Genomic DNA, 26,362 nt, shown 5'->3' with positions numbered 1-26,362 from the left:
CTCACCTCCTCTCCTTTTCTCTCCTTTCCTCTCCTCCCCCTTTTCCTTCTTTCCCTTCCGCCCCCCCCCCTTCTTTCTCTTCTCTTCTCTTCTCTCCCCCCTCCCTGTTTCCTTACCTCTCCGCCCCCTTCTTTCCCTTCATTCCTTTCTTTTCATTCTCCTCTCCACCTCATTCTGTTCTTTCCTCTCTCCACCCCCCTCTCTTTTCCTCTTCTTTACATTTTCTTTTCCCACCCTTCTTTCCGGTCTCCTCTTCCCCCTTTTCTATTTTCTGCCCTCTCCTTTACTCTGCTCTCACCCACCTACTTTCCTCTCCGCCCCCCTTCTTTCCCTTCCACCCCCCATTCTTTCCCTTCTGTTTTCTCCCCTCTTATCCCTCCCTGTTTCCTTTCCTCTCCGCCCCCCCCTCTTTCCCTTCATTCCTATCTTTTCATTCTCCTTTCCTCCCTTTTTCTGTTCCTTCCTCTCCCCAACCCCCTCTTTCTTTTTCCCTTCTTTACTCTTTCTTTTCTCACCCTTCTTTATTATCCTCCTTCTTCTCTTTTCTCCCCTCTCCTTTACTCTGCCCTCACCCACCTCCTCTCCTTTCCTCTCCCTCCCCCTCCCCCTTTTCCTTCTTTCCCCTCCGCCCCCCCCTTCTTTCCTCTCTGCCCCCCTTCTTCTCTCCTCTCCTCTTTCCCTATTTTCCTTCTTTCCTCTCTCCTTTCCTCTACCCCCCCCAATCCCTTTTCCCTTTCTTTACTCTTTTCTCACCCCCTCCTTCCCCTTCTATCCTGTCTATTCTCTTATCTGTTTATCTCATTTTCTCTCTTTTCCTTCTCCTCCGGTCTTTTACTTCTCTCCTCTGTCCCCTCTCTCGCTTCTCCTCTATTCCCTCCTCTCTCCCCTCTTGCCCCTTCTTCTCCATGCCTCTTCCCACCTCCTACTCCTCCTGTTTTCTCTCTCTTCTCTCTCCTTCTCCCTCCTTCTCCCTCTCCTCTCCTCAGCTCTCCTTAGCCCTTTCCTTTCCTCCTTTTTTTTCTTGTCAATTTTAACCCTCACTCTCTACTCTCTCCCCTCTAATTTTCTCTCCCCTTTCCTCTTCCCTTCCTCTCTTTACCCCCCCCCCCCTCAATAAAAGTGAAGCTCTCCTTGTGGAAAACGTATCCAACTGATGACCTATTAGGCTAAAAGTATCCTACACATACTGTTTTTGCTTGCTGCGTAACCCGGGGGCCTGCTATGAGGAGTTGGTACCCAGATCTCAGGCTCTGTGACAATTACTCTGCTTCCCGCGGTACAGTGCTGGCCTCTTTGTAGATTGGTGATTGGCATAAAGGTTTACTTATGCTTCTCATACTATTTACTGCTTAGACAATAATTTATGATAATATGCACCTATTATTGACAATGTAATATTACCAAGTGGATGTCTCATTTGTAAACCGCAAATATCTTTTAATTGCTGTTTTTTACTAACTGTTCGAACCAAAAAAATATGTTTTTACCAATTTCAGAAACTTAGTGGCTGCCCTTATAGTCCCAGGGGATAAAATACCTCCTTAATAGTACACGAATATAGGGATGATGATATGCCCAACCTACAATGAACATCTCTTTTTGTTCTAAATAGTGAATGCTAGTGTACAGAGGCACTTAGGGTAGGTCCACAGTGAATGGTAGTGTGCAGAGGCACTTAGGGTAGGTCCATAGTGAATGCTAGTGTACAGAGGCACTCAGGGTAGGTCCATAGTGAATGCTAGTGTACAGAGGCACTCAGGGTAGGTCCACAGTGAATGGTAGTGTGCAGAGGCACTTAGGGTAGGTCCATAGTGAATGCTAGTGTGCAGAGGCACTTAGGTTAGGTCCACAGTGAATGCTAGTGTACAGAGGCACTTAGGGTAGGTCCATAGTGAATGCTAGTGTACAGAGGCACTCAGGGTAGGTCCATAGTGAATGCTAGTGTACAGAGGCACTCAGGGTAGGTCCACAGTGAATGGTAGTGTGCAGAGGCACTTAGGGTAGGTCCATAGTGAATGCTAGTGTGCAGAGGCACTTAGGTTAGGTCCACAGTGAATGCTAGTGTACAGAGGCACTTAGGGTAGGTCCATAGTGAATGCTAGTGTACAGAGGCACTCAGGGTAGGTCCATAGTGAATGCTAGTGTACAGAGGCACTCAGGGTAGGTCCACAGTGAATGGTAGTGTGCAGAGGCACTTAGGGTAGGTCCATAGTGAATGCTAGTGTGCAGAGGCACTTAGGTTAGGTCCACAGTGAATGCTAGTGTACAGAGGCACTTAGGGTAGGTCCATAGTGAATGCTAGTGTACAGAGGCACTCAGGGTAGGTCCACAGTGAATGCTAGTGTGCAGAGGCACTCAGGGTAGGTCCATAGTGAATGCTAGTGTACAGAGATACTCAGGGTAGGTCCATAGTGAATGCTAGTGTGCAGAGGCACTTAGGTTAGGTCCACAGTGAATGGTAGTGTACAGAGATACTCAGGGTAGGTCCATAGTGAATGCTAGTGTGCAGAGGCACTTAGGTTAGGTCCACAGTGAATGGTAGTGTACAGAGGCACTCAGGGTAGGTCCACAGTGAATGCTAGTGTGCAGAGGCACTCAGGGTAAGTCCATAGTGAATGCTAGTGTGCAGAGGCACTCAGGGTAGGTCCACAGTGAATGCTAGTGTGCAGAGGCACTCAGGGTAGGTCCGCAGTGAATGCTAGTGTACAGAGGCACTTAGGGTAGGTCCATAGTGAATGCTAGTGTACAGAGGCTCTTAGGATTGGTCTATAGTGAACGTTAACAGAGGGAGGCTTGGGCCATAGTGTACAGAGACTCTCAGGGTAGGTCCATAGTGAATGCTAGTGTACAGAGATACTCAGGGTAGGTCCATAGTGAATGCTAGTGTGCAGAGGCACTCAGGGTAGGTCCACAGTGAATGCTAGTGTACAGAGATACTCAGGGTAGGTCCATAGTGAATGCTAGTGTGCACAGGCACTCGGGGTAGGTCCACAGTGAATGCTAGTGTACAGAGGCACTTAGGGTAGGTCCATAGTGAATGCTAGTGCTCAGAGGTGCTCTAGGTTGGGCTATAGTGAAAGCTAGTGTACAGAGGTTCTCTGGGTTCACCCATAAGTGAACACTAGTGTAAGGAGGTCTTAGGGTTGGTCCATAGTCAATGCTAGTATACAGAGGCTCTCAGGATTGGGCCATAGTGTAGGGAGGCTCTCGGGGTTGGCTATAGTGTAGGGAGGCTCTCGGGGTTGGGCCATAGTGTAGGGAGGATCTCAAAGGTTGGGCCATAGTGAATGCTAGTGTACAGAGGCTCTTAGGATTGGTCCATAGTGAACGCTAGCATAGGGAGGCTTTGGCCATAGTGTACAAAGGGTCTCAGAGTAGGTCCATAGTGAATGCTAGTGTACAGAGGTGCTCAGGGTAGCTCCATAGTGAATGCTGGTGCACAGAGGCTCTTAGGATTGGTCTATAGTGAACCCTAACAGAGGGAGGCTTGGGCCATAGTGTACAGAGGCTCTCAGGGTAGGTCCATAGTGAATGCTAGTGTGCAGAGGCACTCAGGGTAGGTCCACAGTGAATGCTAGTGTACAGAGGCACTCAGGGTAGGTCCACAGGGAATGCTAGTGTGCAGAGGCACTCAGGGTAGGTCGACAGTGAATGCTAGTGTACAGAGGCACTTAGGGTATGTCCATAGTGAATGCTAGTGTACAGAGGCACTTAGGGTAGGTCCATAGTGAATGCTAGTGCACAGAGGTGCTCTAGGTTGGGCCATAGTGAAAGCTAATGTACAGAGGTTCTCTGGGTTCACCCATAAGTGAACGCTAGTGTATAGAGGTCTTAGGGTTAGTCCATAGTGAATGCTAGTGTACAGAGGCTCTTAGGATTGGTCCATAGTGAACGCTAGCGTAGGGAGGCTTGGGCCATAGTGTACAGATGCTCTTAGGGGAGGTCCGTAGTGAACACTTGTGTACAGAAGCTCTCAGGGTTGGGCCATTGTGTAGGGAGGCTTTCTAGTTTGGTCCATAGTGAATGCTAGTGTAGGGAGGTTCTCAGAGCTCAGAGGAGACAGAGCTGTGTATAAGCATCCAGTAGTGCCTTTTGTCTTTATTAAATAGACACTTCTATAAGCAGTGGTCAGAGGCAAGTTCTTTTCTGGTGTAGTACTTTTTATAACCAGCAGAGGACAGAGCATAATCTCCTGCAGTGCCTCAGTCTTTGCTTAGTCTAAGCCCAGTCCTCGGGGCATATGCTCTCCAGAAAACGTTGTCCATTTGTTTTACTGTCCTCTAACCTCAGTGTTATCCCCTGCAGCCAGATTCCAGCGAGCTCCTCACATGTGGAGTGGATCCGTCCACTTTCCCAAAGCTTGTGCTGGGTAACTTCCTCACTCTGTTTTTATAAACCATTGCATTCAGCCTTCCAAGGTTTGCTTCTGATTGGCTCTGAGGAACTTTTCATGTGTGAAGTTTTGTTTACGATTTGACGGCAAGAAGACTGCAGTGGGTGTGTTTGGGGTTTCCTTAACTACATTAGAAACTGGTAACCAAAAAGGGTTCCAAGAACACCCTTTCAGCGGTGGGCGGTCCTTACTGCGGCCCAGAAGGGCGTCGATGTAATGACATGTCTTTATATGCTCCGACACTGGGAGATCAGTATGATGATGCATCCCCCCCGGAGGGCGGGTCCATGACAGCCTCCGCTCCAAAGGAGTAGGGTTGGATAACTCTGGGCATCCTTCAGCCTGGAGGACTGAGGGCATCTAGTGGCGGAAAAGTATTACTGCGGGGGACAGCTCTTTATTTAATCTTTGCAGTTAAAGCTGTATTTTTTCATTTATTTTATTTATTTTTTTACAAGCCCTGAGTATCCACTTTTTATTTATTTTAATAAAAACTAGACTTTCACTTTAATGTCTGTGTTGCCTGTATGGATTTTGAGGCATATTTAAATGCAGGAAAATCGTGCAATGCTCTCAGTGGAGACATCCTGAGTTGATGCTCATCTTTTGGATTGTCTTATAATAGTGTTTTTTTTTCTTTTTTTTTTTTTCACTGTGCTTTTTTGAAAGGTTATTGTTGCTGATTGCCTGGTGAGATAGCCATCTCTGTCTCTCTCGTCATTGAATGCGTTAACATTTCCTTGTTATGTTGTAAGTTGTTTCATTTCTAGGTATAAAACTAAGAGATCAGATTTGTCACTTAGCACAGAAATTGCATTCTGGTTCCACGTTGTTTATCCGCAAACAAATACTCAACAAAAAAGAAAGCCAACCATGATTGTAATCTACTGTAAAATAAAAATAAATTTGTCCTCGCATTGACTTGGCTTGGTAACCACATTAGCTTCCCCGTACACCCCCACTATGGACCTGTTTATTTTCAGTAAGGACAAAGTTATTGCCAAATAAAGTAAGATATATACATTTTTTATAATTATTTATATTATATTTTATTATTTTTGTTTATATTATTTATAATAGTAATATAAATTATTTAAAAAAATAATTATAATAAAAAAACAAAACCAAATAAAATAAAAAATATTATTATTAAAAAAGAAAAGAAGGCCTTAGTTGGAAAACAGCTGAGCCCTTCTTTTCTTTTTTGACTATTTTTGGGATGATGGCACGCTCATGTTAGCTCTTTCTTTTTTATTATTATTATTATTATTATTATTATTATTATTGCATAAAAAATAACATTATTGTGTTATGAACTTTCATTTTATTTTAATATTTATTATTATTATTATAATTTTTTATTTTAATAATAATTTTAAAAATAAAATACAATTCAAATTAGTAATAATACAATTTATTATTATTGTTTTATTATTATTATTGATGATAATAATGATCATCTATAAAAGCTATAGGCAAACAGACATGAGCCACTTGTCCATCAATGGTGACATTTTTGTAATTCTTTCACACACATTCAAATCTCCAATTTTATTTCTTTATAGAAATTGCTTTACAACTACCGCTAACAACCCCCCCCCCCCAAAAAAAAAAAACAAATAAAAAACATTATATATTTTCTATAATCAAGACCCTGGAGAATACAATAGTGGTAGTTGGAGTTTTTTTCTTTTTATGTCCCATGATATTTGTGCAGTTATTGAACAATGTATTGTAAGAATATTTAATAATAAATATCTCGCGCTCGTACTTATGTCAGAATATTTATACTGCTCTGAATATAGCAGTGTATTTATTTATGGTTAATAAGCAAAGATCTGTGAAAAAGGAGAGTCTTCACCTATTGCCATAAATCAATGTCGTGAATTCTTTTTAATTGATTAATTTCTTTTTAAAAGCATATACCAATCTTAGTGAGTACAGTCTACAGCGTGGAATATATATAAAAATATTTATTCTCAAGACATGCAAACACGATATATGATCAAACAAGAAATGACACAAAAAGATAACTTCTACATAAAAAATACTAACTTCAAACAATCAATGCAATGTGATGTTTAGCTCAATAATGAAAGTGAAACTGAAACAAAGTGAAACAAAGTGAAACCAAAACGAAAGCAAGATTACCATTTCTTCCCAGTTATAGTATAAGCCATAAATTAATGTTCTATATAAACAGACTACAACGGTCTGCGAATCACAGGGCCCAAAGTCATTCCACTGCAGAAGGAATGAGAATAAGCCCTGCAAAACGGAAGACTTAAAATTGCAAATAATGCACTGAATCTGATATTAATAAAAATGTATAAAAACAAAAATCAGCTTTTTAGAGAAAAATATACCATGGCTTATACGGCTGGGATTGTAATCTCATTACCCTTAAATATGCAATATAAAACATATAAGGAAAGAATAAACAATTGTTGAATAAAATCAAATAATACAGCAAGGCATAATTACCACACTTAAGATGGTGTTACCAGAGTCCTAAGATGGATGCCAGTGAGGGAGGAGTTTCCTCCAAGTTTCAGATGAATGATGTGGATCAAGATAGAGTATGTCTGAATGAGTCTATCGAGTAATGTATTAGCGTGTGTGATGTAAGTGTGAGGTGTGTTGTCAGTAGTGTAAAGTGTCATGTCTATCTCATATCTGGGTTGGTCTTTTATATGGTAAGAACAAAGAGCTATAAAAATTACCATAAGTAAAACCCAGAGGGATGAAACATTATCCCAATTGGTCGGGATATTCTATACCTAAACTAGTGAGGTCAGAGACACACCCCTTTTGATAATTAACCCCATACTTGGATAATAAAGTTAAATGATGATTTCTCTATATGCAAGATTAATCATATAACACATATAAAACTTTGTCTAGACTCCCAGCACATACATAAATGTCCACCTGTATCTCCATAATTCACCTGGGCAAGTAATGCCATTCCAATAATTATATTTTTATATGGAAATCTGAAATTATCTCAAGACTGCACCTGGTATTTTGTCTCCAGAGGGCAGTGTTGTACCGTTCATTAGATTTTGTATTCAACTTAATTACCACCATGTCCTTATCTGATGACCTCTCTGACCTCTGGCTAGTGAATAGCCATTACTTCTTTGACCATGTCTTACACTGTCAATTAAGATGTCTGGCCTGTAGGATTTACAACACCTTGAGCACTTAGACTAGACTTCTCCGAAATGAGGCAACTAGTGACGAGATACATATGTCCTTACACTTATTAGAAAAAGAATTCTAAGTAAGATTATTACTGAGAATATAAACCCAAAATGTGATATAACATTCCTAAATATATATGTATATGCCTTACATAATATAATGACATAATTATGGCTAATATCTTCTCACATATGATAATGTATCTATAAAAACTTATATGGTTCATCTTTAAATGTCTGCTAGAATATACTGGGGTATTGTCCATTGTTATATACTTATAGACAGACTGAGATATCCCCCTTAACATAGCGTCAGACTGACTAAGTTTTATCTGATCGAGATGTCAAAAGGGATCTTATTTACGATTACATAGAAATACAAAGATCTCTGTTGAAACCATAGACCCTTTGTAAGCCTGTGAGAGACATTTTGTTTAACAAGTATATATGAACTTTGTTTCACCCTGAAAACAAGATGGACGCCATCCTGTTCAGAGTCTCTTATGCATAATATGAAATACATGGCTTTTAAAATCATTTTTCTTTTTGCCTATTATTATTTGAATCAACCCCCCAATAGTCCCGACATATCCCCCCCTTTCTTCCCAGTAGACAAGTAAGCAACTTAGGCCTATCTGGAAAGAAAGCCTTTTAAGGAGTAGTAAAAAAAAAATGTCTTGTTCTCTTTTTGTAAGAGAATAGTTCATATTGGGAATTGTTCATAACTTTTAAGTAAAGCGGTAAAAAATAAATGAGAAAAAAAATCAGTTCAAAATGTCAGTTCGTAGCGACTTTGCTTAGCGTTAGCTATGTCACAAACTGTTCCTTGTTAGTCTCTTTGAATTCTGATCTCCTAGTAAAGAAACTCAAATGTTCCTTGAAATCTGCAACATCAGCTTGTAAAGTCTTGATGTAGACAGAAATTAACTGCTGCAATGGCATTGGCAATTACCATTCAAAGCGCAGTAAAACAATGTTTGCAATCAGGAATCAGAGAAATCGGTTTGGACATTCAACCTAGGATGTTGGTTGGATAATGAATGGTTTCAGCATGGTCTAGAGTGTCATACACCTAGACTGAGGTTTTGCTCACATGTGCAATGCACCATTCTCACATCTCCTTCAACTGAAAACAGGAGGTAGTGCGATTCCTCTCAATGGATTTCTTTGGATCAAATGCACAAAGATCTGTTGAAACAAATCTTCCTCTCCGTCAACAAGAATCTGGGGCGTCTCGCAGCTTGATTCCTGAAGAGGGATCCGATTCAATGAGGGGTTCCGTCCTGAGCTGTGCTCTAGGGAGAGATGACCCATCCGATCGCTGTGTCTTTTGGCAAACATCATCGTCTGTACCAATCAACGACCTGGCATGGAAGGTTAATCTCTTCCTATTGAATGAAACATACAGTATGAATATATATATTCCCCTCAATTGATATTTCAATGCGATGTTGGTACCCTAAGCTTACTCAGAGTTCTCCTTTAGACCACCGTGTGATCAGTCTTTATATGACCACCAGGGAAGGTGAGACTATATATGCGACCTTTCCTAGGACGACTGACTTCTGGGGCTTATTAACATGGTGATGTGTTTATCGCCATGGATACTACACATTGGACAATAATATAATGATACAATAATTTGTTTAAATTTTACCTACTACTTAGGGAAAAAAAAATATAATATCTCCCCCTTTGGGGCATCAATGCAATTTATTGTAGGCAACAAACTACCTGGCATTGAGGATTCCTTCTTGGTTACCGTATACAACCTTTAACCTCTTGACTGCATTACGTCATAAGGATTTGATCCTCCTTGGTATCACCGTCATTGGCGATTTTTCAAAATGTGCCCACTTTGAGCGACCTGTTTGAGTAAGAGGGATGAAGTGACCACTGAAAAATAGGAGGGTAGTTAGTATCTAACAACCAAGATCCCCCCCTGACAGGGATTTCAGGATCCTCAATGCTGTGACCTGGGATAAAATGGTGTTAGAACCTCTGTATCCTATGCCTCTATTCAGTGTATCCCTACTGATTCCTTATCACTTGGGCATTTAAGGATTTTGTGGCCTTTGGTTGGCCATAGGATTTGTTCCTAAAGATGGATTTTAATTTTGGGCTGTAGTGCCCTGAGTGAACCAAGTGATCAGCTGATCAATTTGGCATCTATTCTGCTGAAAACCTTTTTAGAATTGAATTATTGGCTCCGCCTCCTGCGGTGCCTATGTCTCTCGGGTTCAGACATATTGGGACAGATCCCCATCAGAACCAGTTACGCGGTTCTGGCGTGAGGTCTGGGCCTAAATGTCACTCTAACTTCCCGAGGATTTCGGGGAGCCCTAGGATGGGGCAAATCCCTATTTATTTGTGGGTGTCCCCCCCCCCCCCCTTGTTAATGGGATGTCCGGTGTCCTCCTTAAGGTATCCGGTGTTTCCTTTTGGGGCCTAGGTGGCATATCTTGCTCCTTTGCCAAACTTTATTATTATTATGTGCATGGGCAATGCCTCAAAGCACAGGGATTTAAATTCCGTTGTACTCAGCTCCTTCATTGAAGGGTGTTAGGCACTTTTGAGTACAGCAAAAAAAAAAAAAAAAAAATTCAATGGGGCTTTGGTGCTGTGTACATTTTAAATTGTAGATCACAGCTCTAGCAGCAGTGAAGTTTTATATGGGCTGCATTTTAAATGACATCCTGCAGGCACAACACAGAAAGTTGTTTTCATAGGCCTCAAGATGATCAATAAAGTTTAAGGACCTTTTCATGTCAAAAATCAGGACAGTACTCTTTTTAAAACTTATTTCAATTCTGGAGGTGCATGGTATCTTTTTAGGGGTGCTAGTCTTTTTGCAGTGACCTGATATGACTCATACCTATTTATGCATGGCTGCCCAATTTCTGCCCTCCTATTTTAGGAATATGGCTGGGGTAGGACATGGACTCTTTGCCTGACTCCCCCCCTTGTCTGGGTCATAACCAACAGACTGCGAGTCATATCTGGGTCTGTGAATAATTACATCATATTTAATAATGCAGGACTAATAAAGCATTCCCCTTTTACATGGACACCATGACCTTTATGGAACTCTCTTATGTATTTACTTATGAGTTCCGTTTCTTGACTTGACTGTTACATTTTTATTTATTTATTTATTTATTTTTGTCCACTGCTGGTTACTCGGCAACTTTTTGCTAGAAAAACATTTTTCCTTGCTCAAAACTTCCTAATTATTGCATTAATCATTTACATTTCACTTTCACATGATTACTTTCATTACAATTTACTTGATGAAACTTCTGCCACAGTTCTACTTTATTTTGCAGTTTCACGCTACATTCTCTAACTGATGTGTCCCAATAGAGGTTACTTTCACCTGCTCAAGGAGGTTCCTAATCTCATTCTCTCATTTATTTGGAGTTGAGATTGAAACTTTACTAAACTCCTTTTTGCTGAGCCTTCTGGTGCAGTTCCTCACAAAGATACAGTAAGATTAGCCATGACCAAAAAGTATTTGATCACACTTCCTGATGTCTTTGGTGTTAGATAAGCTATTGGTGAGTTCATACATACAGGTTGTCCTCTACCCATGTCAGATGCCCTTTATTGGCCCGACTTTTGAGGATTTTGATATATGACTCTAACCAGCATTTACATATTCCACCATTTCAGACTCAGAGAGGTGCTTCCACACATTTATGATCTGTGCCAAATCTACTAGGGTTGTGGCATTACCACTAGGGACTGACACCTTGCCAGAGTTGGCAGCATGAACATTACCTGCTGTTGACATTTTTAATGCATTTCTATCACATTCAAAATTAATAAAAAAAAATTCCAAAAAAAAAAAATTTTTTTTTTTTTTCAAAGTTATTGATTATGTCACCTGATCAATATTTATGATTGGCATATGTAAGAAATCAATAATTATCTCGCTGGGGCCTCCATTATATGTAAGAATATTTAATAACAAATATCTCGCGCTCGTACTTATGTCAGAATATTTATACTGCTCTGAATATAGCAGTGTATTTATTTATGGTTAATAAGCAAAGATCTGTGAAAAAGGAGAGTCTTCACCTATTGCCATAAATCAATGTCGTGAATTCTTTTTAATTGATTAATTTCTTTTTAAAAGCATATACCAATCTTAGTGAGTACAGTCTACAGCGTGGAATATATATAAAAATATTTATTCTCAAGACATGCAAACACGATATATGATCAAACAAGAAATGACACAAAAAGATAACTTCTACATAAAAAATACTAACTTCAAACAATCAATGCAATGTGATGTTTAGCTCAATAATGAAAGTGAAACTGAAACAAAGTGAAACAAAGTGAAACCAAAACGAAAGCAAGATTACCATTTCTTCCCAGTTATAGTATAAGCCATAAATTAATGTTCTATATAAACAGACTACAACGGTCTGCGAATCACAGGGCCCAAAGTCATTCCACTGCAGAAGGAATGAGAATAAGCCCTGCAAAACGGAAGACTTAAAATTGCAAATAATGCACTGAATCTGATATTAATAAAAATGTATAAAAACAAAAATCAGCTTTTTAGAGAAAAATATACCATGGCTTATACGGCTGGGATTGTAATCTCATTACCCTTAAATATGCAATATAAAACATATAAGGAAAGAATAAACAATTGTTGAATAAAATCAAATAATACAGCAAGGCATAATTACCACACTTAAGATGGTGTTACCAGAGTCCTAAGATGGATGCCAGTGAGGGAGGAGTTTCCTCCAAGTTTCAGATGAATGATGTGGATCAAGATAGAGTATGTCTGAATGAGTCTATCGAGTAATGTATTAGCGTGTGTGATGTAAGTGTGAGGTGTGTTGTCAGTAGTGTAAAGTGTCATGTCTATCTCATATCTGGGTTGGTCTTTTATATGGTAAGAACAAAGAGCTATAAAAATTACCATAAGTAAAACCCAGAGGGATGAAACATTATCCCAATTGGTCGGGATATTCTATACCTAAACTAGTGAGGTCAGAGACACACCCCTTTTGATAATTAACCCCATACTTGGATAATAAAGTTAAATGATGATTTCTCTATATGCAAGATTAATCATATAACACATATAAAACTTTGTCTAGACTCCCAGCACATACATAAATGTCCACCTGTATCTCCATAATTCACCTGGGCAAGTAATGCCATTCCAATAATTATATTTTTATATGGAAATCTGAAATTATCTCAAGACTGCACCTGGTATTTTGTCTCCAGAGGGCAGTGTTGTACCGTTCATTAGATTTTGTATTCAACTTAATTACCACCATGTCCTTATCTGATGACCTCTCTGACCTCTGGCTAGTGAATAGCCATTACTTCTTTGACCATGTCTTACACTGTCAATTAAGATGTCTGGCCTGTAGGATTTACAACACCTTGAGCACTTAGACTAGACTTCTCCGAAATGAGGCAACTAGTGACGAGATACATATGTCCTTACACTTATTAGAAAAAGAATTCTAAGTAAGATTATTACTGAGAATATAAACCCAAAATGTGATATAACATTCCTAAATATATATGTATATGCCTTACATAATATAATGACATAATTATGGCTAATATCTTCTCACATATGATAATGTATCTATAAAAACTTATATGGTTCATCTTTAAATGTCTGCTAGAATATACTGGGGTATTGTCCATTGTTATATACTTATAGACAGACTGAGATATCCCCCTTAACATAGCGTCAGACTGACTAAGTTTTATCTGATCGAGATGTCAAAAGGGATCTTATTTACGATTACATAGAAATACAAAGATCTCTGTTGAAACCATAGACCCTTTGTAAGCCTGTGAGAGACATTTTGTTTAACAAGTATATATGAACTTTGTTTCACCCTGAAAACAAGATGGACGCCATCCTGTTCAGAGTCTCTTATGCATAATATGAAATACATGGCTTTTAAAATCATTTTTCTTTTTACCTATTATTATTTGAATCAACCCCCCAATAGTCCCGACAGTATACCAATAATGTGTGTACCCGAAAAAGAAAAAGAATTGTGAATGTGATCATGTAACTCAAAAACTTAACGGTGAAGCTGTTGCTAGCTTAGATGTGTTCCCACATAAAAAGGCATGCACTGCTATACTCCAATATAAAGCATATAACAAATAAATATATATCCTATATATAACATGCGTTACTTTGTGCGGATAATAATCAATCGCGTATTTTCAGGAAAAAAAGTTAGTGTATATGTATATACAGTATGTATATGTATGTGTGTGTGTGTATGTATGTATGTATATATATATATATATATATATATATATATATATATATATATAAATTGTGTGTGTGTGTGAAATATATATACATAGCATCCCCAAATTATTCACAGCGCTTCACTTTTTCCCCATTTTGTTATGTTACAGCCCTATTCCAAAATGAATTTAATTCAATATTTTCCTTCAAAGTTCTACAAACAATATCCATAATGACAACATGAAAGAAGTTTGTTTAAAATCTTTGCAAATTAATTAAGAATAAAAGCCTAAAAAAAAAAAATCCCATGTACATAAGTATTCACAGCCTTTGCTCAATCCTTTGGTGAAGCACCTTTGGCACCAATTACAGCCTCAAGTCTTTCTGAGTATGATGCTACAAGCTTGGCACACCTATTTCGAGCAGTTTCTCCCATTCATCTTTCCAGGACCTCTGAAGCTCCACCAGGTTGGATGGGGAGTGTCGGTGCACAGCTATTTTCAGATCTCTCCAGAGAGGTTTATTTGGGTTCAAGTCTGGGCTCTGGCTGGGCCACTCAGGGACATTCACAGAGTTGTCCCAGAACCACTCCTTTTATTTTGGCTGTGTGCTTTGGGTCGTTGTCCTGTTGGAAGATGAACCTTCGCCTCAGTCTGAGGTCCAGAGGGCTCTGGAGCAGGTTTTCGTCAAGGATGTCTCTGTATATTGCTGCATTCATCTTTCACTTGATCCTGACTAGTCTACCAGTTCCTGCCGCTGAAAAACCTCCTCACAGCATGATGCTGCCACCACCATGCTTCACTGTAGGGATGGTATTGGCTAGGCGATGAGCTGGGCCTGGTTTCCTCCATACGTGACGCTTGCCATTCAGGCCAAAGAGTTCAATCTTTGTTTCATCAGACCAGAGATTGTTGTTTCTCATGGTGTAAGGGTCCTTCAGGTGCCTTTTGGCAAACTCCCAGGTGGGCTGTCATGTGCTTGGATTGGCTTCTGTCTGGTCACCCTACCATACATGCCTGATTGGTAGGGCCAGTGGATTGGAGTGCTGCAGAGATGGTTGTTCTTCTGGAAGGTTCTCCTCTCTCCACAGAGAAACACTGGAGCTCTGTCAGAGTGACCATCGGGTTCTTGATCACCTCCCTGACTAAGTCCCTTCTCCCTCGATTGCTCAGTTTGGCTGGGCGCCCCACTCTAGGAAGAGTACTGGTGGTTCCAAACTTCTTAACTTCTTCCATTTATGGATGATGAAGGCCACTGTGCTCATTGGAACCTTCAATGCTGCGGAAATTTTTCTGTACGCTTCCCCAGATCTGTGCCTCTATACAATCCTGTCTTGGAGGTCTACAGACAATTCCTAGGACTTCATGGCTTGCTTTGTGCTCTGACATGCACTGTTATTTGTGGGACCTTTATATAGACATGTGTGTGCCTTTCCAAATCGTGTCCAATCAACTGAATTGACCACAGGTGGACTCCAATCCAAGTTGTAGAAACATCTCTAAGATAATCAGTGGAAACAGGATGCACCTGAGCTCACTTTTGAGTGTCCTGGCAAAGGCTGTGAATAATTATGTACATGTGATTTTTTTTTTTTTTCATTTTTTTTTTTTTTTTATTTTGAATAAATTTACAAAGGTTTCAAACCAACTTCTTTCACATTGTCATTATGGGGTTCTTGTGCAAAAAAGTAAATCAGCGCAATTAAATATAAAGTGGTATAGGGTTAAGACCCAATAATTTGGGACACATAAAGAAAATACAGCTATATAAATCCTCCTTCACTAACGGGAGAAATGAACTATAAACAGATATGTATACAGCGCTATATAAAATCAAATAAAGTGACAATGTGCATCATATAAATCAATAAACTCGCTTAAAGTGCAATATATATTCCTCTTAAGTGCAATAAATAATGTCCATAAGGTGCATTCAAAGTAAAGTGCATAAAGAGTCCACTAAAATATAAATATAACCGTGGATTAAAATTCAATAAAGTGCTTGATAGATGTTTCATATAAAAGTGCAAGTGACACCACCACCACCGTTTAGCCACCAGATGGCCTCTCACCTCATTGAAGCATTAAACCAGCATTGAATCCTCAATATGACCACTTCCTGAATCGATCTCCCATGGACATGATATGTGAATAAAGATAATGAGGCATCTGAGTGTACACTGCTATTATCCTTTAATTGATTCACATTCAAAGTAGAATTGCACTCACATGAATCGGCACAATGGGCTTGTGCGGACCGTACACGCCAAAAACAGTAGCTGTCGGGAGCCATGCTGGTGGGTCGCTACTCGTCCGTCCAGGTCTCCTTCCCCTATACGCGTGGCGTCTTACGCTTTCGCGACACGACTTCCTCAGTGGGGGTCATTATGCGGTTCTTGTTCATTTTTAGCATAACCTGATTGCCTGCTACTACTGGCCTCTTTTCCCAGTCTGGGTTCTGTTGTACAAGACATTACAGAAGGCCATCAAGGCAGATTCAGGTAATTTATACTAGTACTGGAATTGCATTTAATGAAGTTCTGAGTAATACATAGCTGAATAAAGCTTTGTTTTTAACGATTGCTTGGGGTTCTAATGAAAAGCAAGCAGCAATGCGAAAGTTGCATTAAAAGTTAGTTCCAGGTAAACATTACCATAATGGCTACTGACGCCATCCTCCCTGAAAACCTTCTGTGGTCTCCTTTTTTTGATATTCCTTCGTTTTGTCCCTTCCGCCTCCTTCTTGGTTGGCTGATCTCCCACTAATGACCCGCTTAGCGGGGTGGCTGCTTTCTAGAGAAAATTACCACTTGAATAATTGCTGCGTTTGGCACGGACTTTTTACAAAATCCTGAGGTCTTTTATATTTTTCTCTTCATATGCATAAATAATGACTGCATTCAGTTTGCAAATTGTAGCCTGGAACTCCTGAATGCCAAATGATGTCTGAAAACAGGAATTAAAGAACTCCGCAGAGCACTCTTTGTGTCTAGGATGTCCTTAATGCATAACCACGTTACAAGTTTTTGTACAACTTGTACTGGGAAGGAAGCTGCTTCTTTGGAGCCCTGTGCCTTTAGCTGTAATACATTTGTAATTGGCTATTCTTCCGTCCTCCTGAGCATGTCAAGGCTGGCATTGCTAAACGATCTGGATGAGAATGGTGGGATGGGACTGAGAGGATGAGTACCCACCTTCCTTAAAACAAAAGGTCAAAAGAGCAATCTTGCAGGTTTTCTTCCTTTGCTACTACTCAGGCGCGTCCCTTTTGACTTCACTATGCCCCTGACCTCCTCATCATGATCTTCCAAGGTTGATCGCCAACTCTGCTAAATCCACTGACCAGCCCTTGTCACAAGTTTTAGACAACTTGTGCTGGGAAGGAAGCTTCTTCAATGGAGCCCTGCAGCTGTAATACATTTGGTGCCCTGTGAATGGCTGTTCTGAACGATCTGGTATGATGGGGCTGGGATGATGAGAAATACCCAATCTTCCTCAAAAGAAAAGTTTAAAAGAGTAACCTTGCACGTTTTTCTTCCTTTGCTACTACTCAGAAGCGTCCCTTTCACTTTACTATGCCCTTGACCACCTCCTCATGATCTTCCAAGGTTGATTTGCCAATTCTGCTAAATCCACCGACCAGCCTTCTTCATCACAAGTTTTATACAACTTGTACTGGGAAGGAAGCTGCCTTATGGAGCCCTGTGCCTGTAGCTGTAGTACATTTGGGGCCCTGTGATTGGCTGTTCTTCCTCCTGAGCATGTCAAGGCTGGCATTGATAAATGCTCTGGATGAGGCTGGGATGATGAGGAGTACCCACCTTCCTCAAAAGAAAAGGTCAAAAGAGCAAACTTGCAAGCGTTCTACCTTTGCTACTACTCAAAAGCATCCCTTTCACTTCAATATGCCCTTGACCTCCTCATCGAGATCTCCCAAGATGGATTCACTAACTCTTCTAAATCAACCAACATGCCTTCTTCGGCATGAGGGTGAGCCCCACTTTCTATGGCAACCTTGCAAGTTTTTTGCCTTTGCTACTACTCAGAAGCGTCCCTTGTGCTTCACTATGTCCTTAACGTCCTCATCTTGATCTTCCAAGGTCGATTTGCCAATTCTGCTAAATCTACAGACAAGCCGCCTTTGGCATGAAGGTGAGCCCCACTTTCTATGGCAACCTTGCAAGTTTTTTTCCTTGGCTACTACTCGGATATGTCCCTCTTGCTTCACTTTGCCCTTGGCTTCCTCATCATGATCTTCCAAGGTCTATTCGCCAACTCTGATAAATCCACCAAAAAGCCTTCATCGGCATTAAGGTGTGCCCCACTTTCTATGTTATTTGGGTGCAAGAGGTGGTGTCTCACGGTTACAAGCTCAAATTTCTTTCCTTGCCCCCTCTTTTCTTTCTAACCTTTTATTGCCAGGTGTTTCCATGGGTTGGAACCTCCCTTTCCTGCAGGTGGACTTTTGTTCAAGGGGTTCCCATGTGGCCTTTACTCCAATGAAATTTAAATGTTGGGAAACACCGAATCACCAATGCTATGATTCACGCCAAAATTGATGATATCCTGATAGATAAAGTCGAGAAATTTGACAGAATCTGGCAACCCTGGGTTGACAATTTTCTTCCCCCCAATTTTGATAGCTCCCTATTGATGCCCTAAAACATACCTAGGGACCCGATACCTCCACTCCTTGTGTCCTGGCCCCCTGGTGATCCTTTCCCTCCCTCTTCCCCCTCCATCTACCCCTCTCCCCTTTTCTCCTTGTCCCCTCTTGTTACCCCCTTCTCCCTTCACCCTCCCCCCCCCCCCGCCCTACTTCCTCCCTTCTGCATACATCTGTTGTAGCACCTACGACGTCTAAGTTTGGTTCTGCCTTGTCCTTTTCACTGCAGTTGACTGGTTACCTGTTCAACCTACTCCCTCATTCTGATTAACTGTAGCCCGTGTTTCTCCTGTTTGGTTGATACCCGTGGGGTTCCTTACATCCCCCTGCCCCTTCCCACACGGTACGGTAAACTTGGGTATTGTTCCCTTTTAGTGTAACAATTGATTGGTTGCGCCTCCCCGCCCAGGCACAGTGTGCTCCCTTTATGGGCTGCCTGTGGGTCTGCAGTGCCAATCACTGCTCTCTCGAGACCACCCTACTTTACCGCCCCTTGTCTACCAACCCTCACACTTTACTGTAGTTCGAGTTGTTAGTTGTGCTATGTTACCAAGCTTTGTTTGCGCTACTCCGCATTATTCTGTATGTCAAACGTTGTTACTCACTTGCATTATTCAATAAAACACCTGAAACAGAAATTTAAAATGTTGGCCTATTGTTGCTTCTGAAGCCCCCTATTTGAACCTATCAGACATCCCTCTCTATGCTCTGACCCACAAGGTCGTTTTCTTTGTTTCCTTGGCTTGACCAACGTTTGAACTGGTAACTTTATTGTGCAAGGACCCCTTTTTGTCCTGCAAAGGGAGAAGGTGGTGTTGAGACCTGATCCTTCCTTCCTAAGGTGGTCTCTACCCCAACCAGGACATGGTCCTTCCTTTGTGCCCAGCTCCAGTTCACCAGAAGGAGATTTCTCTCTACTGTCTGGTTGTGGTTTGGACTATTCGAGTTTGTCTCCGTCTCACTTCTGCAGGATAGGTTCTTTTTTTTTTCCAAAAAGCTTTATTGAACAAAATACACATTAGAAAAGTGTACAACAGTTGGATCATTCCGATCAACATTCTCGGTGGGATAGGTTCTTTTTATCATTCTGGATGAGCTCAAAAAAGGCTCCTGGCATCACCTTCCACCATTTCCAGATGGCTCAAACAGGCCATTGTTAAATTTTATGGTCTCAAAGATTTGGTTACTTCATTTTTATGCATTAACATGCATTCTCATTTACATGAATGTACTGGCAATACACCAAAACATAAAAAAAGCAGACCTTGCACCATTTTTGGCAACACCGCAAAAAACAATGCAAATTAGTGCCTTGCAATGTATGGATGTTGGAACTACGTTGCCTTTGGGGTGCTGTTCAAAATAAATGGCGCTGCAACACACAATACAGTGAGGGGAAAAAAGTATTTTAACACCTGCTGATTTTGTATGTTTGCCCACTGACAAAGAAATGATCAGTCTATAATTTTAATGGTCGGTTTATTTTACCAGTGAGAGACAGAATATCAACAAAAATATCCAGAAAAAAAGCCTTTTAAAAAAAGTTATAAATTTGATTTTCATTTTAATGAGTGAAATAAGTATTTGACCTCTTCGCAAAACATGACTTAGTACTTGGTGGCAAAACCCTTGTTGGCAATTAGAGGTCAGACGTTGGCCACCAGGTTTGCACACATCTCAGGAGGGATTTTGTCCCACTCCTCTTTTCAGATCCTCTCCAAGTCATTAAGGTTTCGAGGCTGACATTTGGTAACTCAAACCTTCAGTTCCCTCCACATATTTTCTATGGGATTAAGGTCTGGAGATTGGCTAGGCCACTCCAGGACCTTAATGTGTTTCTTCTTGAGCCACTCCTTTATTGTCTTGGCCATGTGCTTTGGGTCATTGTCATGCTGGAATACTCATTCACAACCCATTTTCAATGCCCTGGCTGAAGGAAGGAGGATCTCACCCAAGATTTGAAAGGACATAGCCCCGTCCATTGTCCCTTTGATGCGGTGAAGTTGTCCTGTCCCCTTAGCAGAAAAACATCCTCAAAGCATAATGTTTCCACCTCCATGTTTGACCGTAGGCATGGTGTTCTTGGGGTCATAGGCAGCATTCCTCCTCCTCCAAACCGCGATTTGAGTTGATGTCAAAGAGCTCAAATTTGGTTTCCTCTGATCACAGCACTTTTACCCAGTTATACTCTGAATCATTCAGATGTTCATTGGAAAACTTCAGATGGGCCTGTACATGTGCTTTCTTGAGCAGGGGGATCTTACGGGCTCTGCAGGATTTCAGTCCTTCACGGCGTAATGTGTTACCAATTGTTTTCTTGGTGACTATGGTCCCAGCTGCCTTGAGATCATTGACAAGATTCTCCTGTGTAATTCTGGGCTGATTCCTCAGCATTTTCATGATCATTGAAACTCCATGAGGTGAGATCTTGCATGGAGCCCCAGACCGAGGGAGAGTGACAGTTACTTTTTGTTTTCTTCCATTTGAGAATAATCCCACCAACTGTTGTCACCCTCTCACCAAACCGCTTGGCGATTGGTCTTGTAGCCCATTCCAGCCTTGTGTAGGTCTACAATCTTGTCCCTGACATCTTTGGAAAGCTCTTTGGTTTTGACCATGGTGGAGAGTTTGGAATCTGATTGATTGCTTCTGTGGACAGCTGTCTTTGATTGAGGTAACATGGTGAGATTAGGAGCACTCCCTTTAAGGCCCCTTTTGACATGGGCTTTCCGATCAGGTCCGCCAGTCAGTTTTTCAGGTGGACCTAATTGGATGCTCCATGCACCTCTATGGAGCAGCGGATGTCAGCGGTGACATCTCTGCTGACACCCGCTGCTATCTGATCCGATGTGGGTCCGGGAAATCCAGACGGATGGAAACCCTATGTAGCACCCTCCTAGGTAGGTGCTAGTGAGACAGTATAGTTCATGGCTCTGTCTGCCTATCAGAGAAGCAGCAGGCAAATCTATATTGCTTTCTGGCTACCAGAGAGCAGGATCTGTGAGTTAGGTCTGCTCAGTGTGCTCAGTATGTGATTCATTGGGTCTAGAGAGTGTTTCACACTGGTCCAATAGGAAGGCATGTTGGACAGTGGGATGAAACCTGACCAATGGATACATAGGCTTGGATACAGTCCTGGTGATTGGAAGAGACAGGTTGTCTCGGTGCATTCTGGGATACTGTATAAAAGCCAGGAGCACATGTGCTGCGTTGTCTTTGGCTGGTGAGCAGAGTCCCCAAGAGAGGGGGGGGTGCCTCCTCCTCTGTAGTGGTGGCACGTGGTCGCAGGCAGTCGGCCTCGGTAGGATAGACTGATGTCAGTGTGTCAAGTGAAAGGGGATACTATGAGAGTATCCTGAAGATAATCTAGTCCATCAAGTCATCTGGATAGAGACTTAATCTAAATTCACCTAGTGGCAGGGTGAAACAGCAGCCTGGTTACATCATCAGAAGTAGGAGTCCTCCGCGTTGTGAATAGTTGATTTAGAGTATCCCACTATTCCCTTCTCTCATCCCAAATTTAAATAAAACCCCAAAAACAACTACATAACCCTGGACTGATAATTGACTGAGCCAAGAAGTAAACTGTTAATCTGTGCATGCTGAAATTGCGCATGGTAACCCAGGGGGACCCGAAGGAGTGGAATCCAACAGTCCTCAAGGGGGCAGTGCTACACCTATTTTTCCATCTGTCTGGAGGATTCTTTGACCTACAGAGTTCCATTGCTTTACATTTAAGGCATGCTAGTTGATTATGAATGAGCTGGCAGAGCACCATAAAAACATGCATGACCTTGTTTAACAAAGCAGCAAACAGTATATATGCATTGGGGTGCTTTGGGCTGTACTGTACAATGTGCGGGGATGTCTTTCACACTGAATAGCACCGGAACGCCTGCTTGTAAGGCAAGTTCATTGTCATGCATTGTAGCATTGAGTGTGAATGAGCCCTAAAAGTCCAGTCACTGCACAAGCTCTTCAGGGTTAGCCTGTCTGACATAATGGCAATCTAAAACTAATCAATGCGCAGACCGTCCTGGGTCGACGCCCCCCCCACGAAAAAAAAAAAATCTCTTATCAGTTTAATTGATTTGCTTTTAAATCATTACAAACTGGATGAACTTGGATGAAGGACAGAACGGGATTATCTTCCATCGCTGCCTTGCCACACGGCCTAATCTGCATGATAACTGCTCTTGGTGACTCATCGGCTCCGACAGAAAGTGCCGATTTAGTGGGGGGGAAAGAGGGGGAAATTATTTATTTATCGCAGCTAATGTTATGTTTACCAGCACTTTTCTTCCAAACATGGAATTAAACGCAGCCTCAACGGTGTTAAGTGCCGTAATCTTTAATGATTACAGCTTGTGTTCATTGCTGTACGACTACAGAGGTGACCTGGGAACGCGGCGCGGTTTGGATACTGTTGTGTATTGTTGTAGGGTTTATGGATCCCACAGGATGATGAGAGGTATAAAAATTATACTTAAATGATAATTTAAGGTCTGTTAAAGGGACCCTGGCCCCAGACCATGTCAACAACAATCTTCCCATAAGGCATAAGGTTATGTGTGCATTTAACATATTATATGCACATCATTTACCTAAAAGCCTCCCTTGTGTAGACATTTGGGAGCCCTGAGACTGTAGATGGGTGACCCCATGTTGGATGTGAAGTCAGCTGCCCCATCAGACTAAGAGCTGTCACTCAAGTGACCCTCTATAGCAGTGCACTTCCCGTACCTAAGAATTTCCGTAGATTTGTAGCTGTATATCTGCAGTGTGAGATCTTCTAAGGCACTGCTGCTTCTAACTGCTGGCATACCCAGATTTGGAGTGAGATTTGGTGATGTCACTACCAATGTTCTCTCTAATTTTTTTACTGTGCTGAGCAAATAAAAAAATTTCTGAGCGCAGTGCTCACCGACCTTTTTATCGCCGCCGACCGGTCAACGTTTGATAATTTTTCTGTGGCCCGCTGGGGGGGACACGTTAATGCAGAGTGCCCACAGCATTGCCCCCAATCAATGCAGAGTGCCCACAGCATTGCCCCCAATCAATGCAGAGTGCCCACAGCATTGCCCCCAATCAATGCAGAGTGCCCACAGCATTGCCCCCAATCAATGTAGAGATGCCAGCATACCACCTTTCAATGTAGAGATGCCAGCGTGCCACCTTTCAATGCAGAGATGCCAGCGTTCCCCCCCCCGCGAGACCAGTGCACTTACCTGACGGCAGCTTCTCTTCAGTCCCGACTCCCCGCGTCTCCTCGAGTCCTCCCTCCTCCTCCTCGGCCAATAGCATGGGTTTTGCCTTTCGGCCAATCAGGAAGCGGGAGGACCCGCTCCCTGATTGGCCAGGAGGAGGATCCGTGTGACAATAGCGAATTTTCATTCACTATTGTCGCACAATGGGCGGGCTGGGGGCACACTGCTCTGCTCCCCGGCCGCCACGTCTGCGGTTGCACGGTCTGAAACTGTGCTTGCGCGGGACCGTCAATAAGACTGCGAATCCGCGCATGCGTGAATCTTAAAGGGAACAATGGTCACTACTCTGCTGCTCATTGTTCTGTTTGCTGGAGAGGAAGCTGTACCTGAGGACCTGCAGTGCAAGGATCTCCCTGCTTCTGTTTAATTTATTTTGTGTATCTTTACTTCCTCCCCCTCTATCATTACCCCCCACGAGTCATCAGGGGGCCAGCTCATTAGAAAGCAAAGCCCTGCCTCTACCAAGATGGCCATTTTGGTAAAGGCAAGGATTTATTTCCTTTTGTCCCCTGGAGCTTCCCGCCCGCCACTGACATCTTTAGCCTGGCGGCCTTTGGGTGTCGACCCCCGGCCGTTTCTTTGACATTGACATCACTCCCACACGTATGGGAGTTCAGAAATTTCGGCATTGTCAAAATTCCTACAATGAGCTGCATGTGGGCAGCTCAGTGTGGACAGGCAGGTACCGTAAGTAACTTTAATGCAGAAGAGACATAGTATGTCTCTTTTGCATTAAAAATCCTTACTGTTCGCAATTCCACTTTAACAGAAGCAGGGAGATCCTTGCACTGCGGGTCCTTAGGTACACCTTCCTCTCCAGCAAGGAAAACCATGATCCATGCAAAAGTGACCTCTCCAAATCTCACACCAGATCTGGGGAGACAAGCAGCCAGAGGCAGCAGTGCCTTACATTGTGGACCACATCTGGCCCACTACCAGACTTTAATTGGGCCTCAGCTAGGGTCAGTGGCCTATACTCAATGTGCACAAATTGAGGGTTAGGATAAGCCTGTGGTCTCCGCTTCTGATATAAGGAGGGGACTCATGGGGACTTAGGTGTAAGGGGCACTCTGATGGGGACCCCAATGTAAGGGAGGACTCTGATAGACACCCTGATGTTAGAGGGACTCTGATTTGGCCTGCAAAACTGTCAAATATACAATGTGGCCCTTGCACTGAAAAGTTTAGAGAGCCCTGATCTCACACTGCAGATATGCAGCAATGAAGATATGGAACAGGGGTGCCTAGGCACAATTAACATTTCTAGATGTTTCCTAAAACATAGGAAGCTTTACTTTTTGTGTTCAGGTCTACTTTATGAAGTGAAGTAAAATGCATAGTTCCCCCGGAGTACTTCTTAAATGCCTTATTGTCTGAATCCATTCATTTTTAGTCACATTTGTCATACTTCCAACTTGTTTCTTCCATTATCTGAATTTTAGATTGCTTGCAGAAAATAACGTTTGCAGTAAATTGTTCCTTACAAAGCGGTATTAATTTGACATGAAAATAATACATTATGAGGAGGGTTATTCTTCCCACGGTGTGACATTGACAGGCTCCTTCTTGTGTCCTATTGTACTTTTCTGTTCTCCGTTAACTGTATCCAGTCATTCAGACAAGCGATGGTCTATTGGAATAAGGGCCATTGTGAGTGATATAGATTTTTTTGTCTTCGTCCATTCATCCATTTTTCATAATATAGAACAAGAGCCCCAGTGACTTGGACGTTAATTACCCGATGCATTGTTAATACTCTACAGCGATATGCTGGTTTTGGGCTCCTGAAATTGGTGTGGATGCTTTGGGTTAAAATTTCTTGTTGGAGAATTTGCCACATGTACTATTAGCACCGATGACCTTTGCTGCCCCTAATTTGGCACACATCGCAGCAGAGATAGGGAATGGTTAAAGCTGAACTCCAGTGTGACCAATTCCCAGTGGACCAGTGTAAGTATGTAATTGAATGGACCACTGTACAGTGCTCAGCATAAATGAGTGCACCCCAAAAGATTGGTCAGAAAACCTTTACTTTCCTTTCAGAATCATCATTTTCTATGGGACACTATACTATAAAATACTCCTACAGATGCGGCCCATTGATTGCAACCGAGATTTGTTAATTTGTTAATTTGCACACACATAAAATGTCTATTTCCTAACAAATTCATTCAAGAACATGTTGCAAAAATGAATACACCCCAATGAAAGTCTTAATCTAGATACACACTATACAACTTTTGTTCGATTTCCTTTAGATTTGCCTTCAACTATGTAGTGCAAGGGCCTACCTAATTGCATACAACTTGAAAGTGTTTAGGTTTGACCTCCATATTATATGGTTTTGGTAAATCTAAAGGAAAAAAAATCTAAAGAAGATTGTATAGTGTGTATCCAGCTTTAAGCCTCGTACACACGCGTCGAAAATCGGCAGGGAATTTTCGTCTGGCGACCGATCTGCCGATTTTCGGCTTGTTAGTATGATGCTTCCGACAACCGACTCCGACTTTTCGGCCGAAAAAAATCTTGTGTGCAGGCTATAAAATTTTTGTCCGCCGTCAAAACACGGCCG

At 41.8% G+C, this 26,362-nt stretch overlaps 1 protein-coding gene across 1 annotated transcript in view; it reads left to right on the top strand.

Moving 5' to 3' along the window:
- The window catches only part of ELP3 (elongator acetyltransferase complex subunit 3), a 238,366-nt gene that overhangs the window by 63,142 nt on the left and 148,862 nt on the right, over positions 1-26,362 (top strand). The gene's annotated exons all lie outside the window — the stretch shown is intronic.

Source organism: Pelophylax lessonae (assembly GCF_965119305.1).
Source record: "Pelophylax lessonae genome assembly, chromosome: 3".
NCBI lineage: Eukaryota > Metazoa > Chordata > Amphibia > Anura > Ranidae > Pelophylax > Pelophylax lessonae.
Note: the sequence above shows the minus strand (reverse complement) of the source record. Positions and strands in the feature narration are given on the sequence as shown.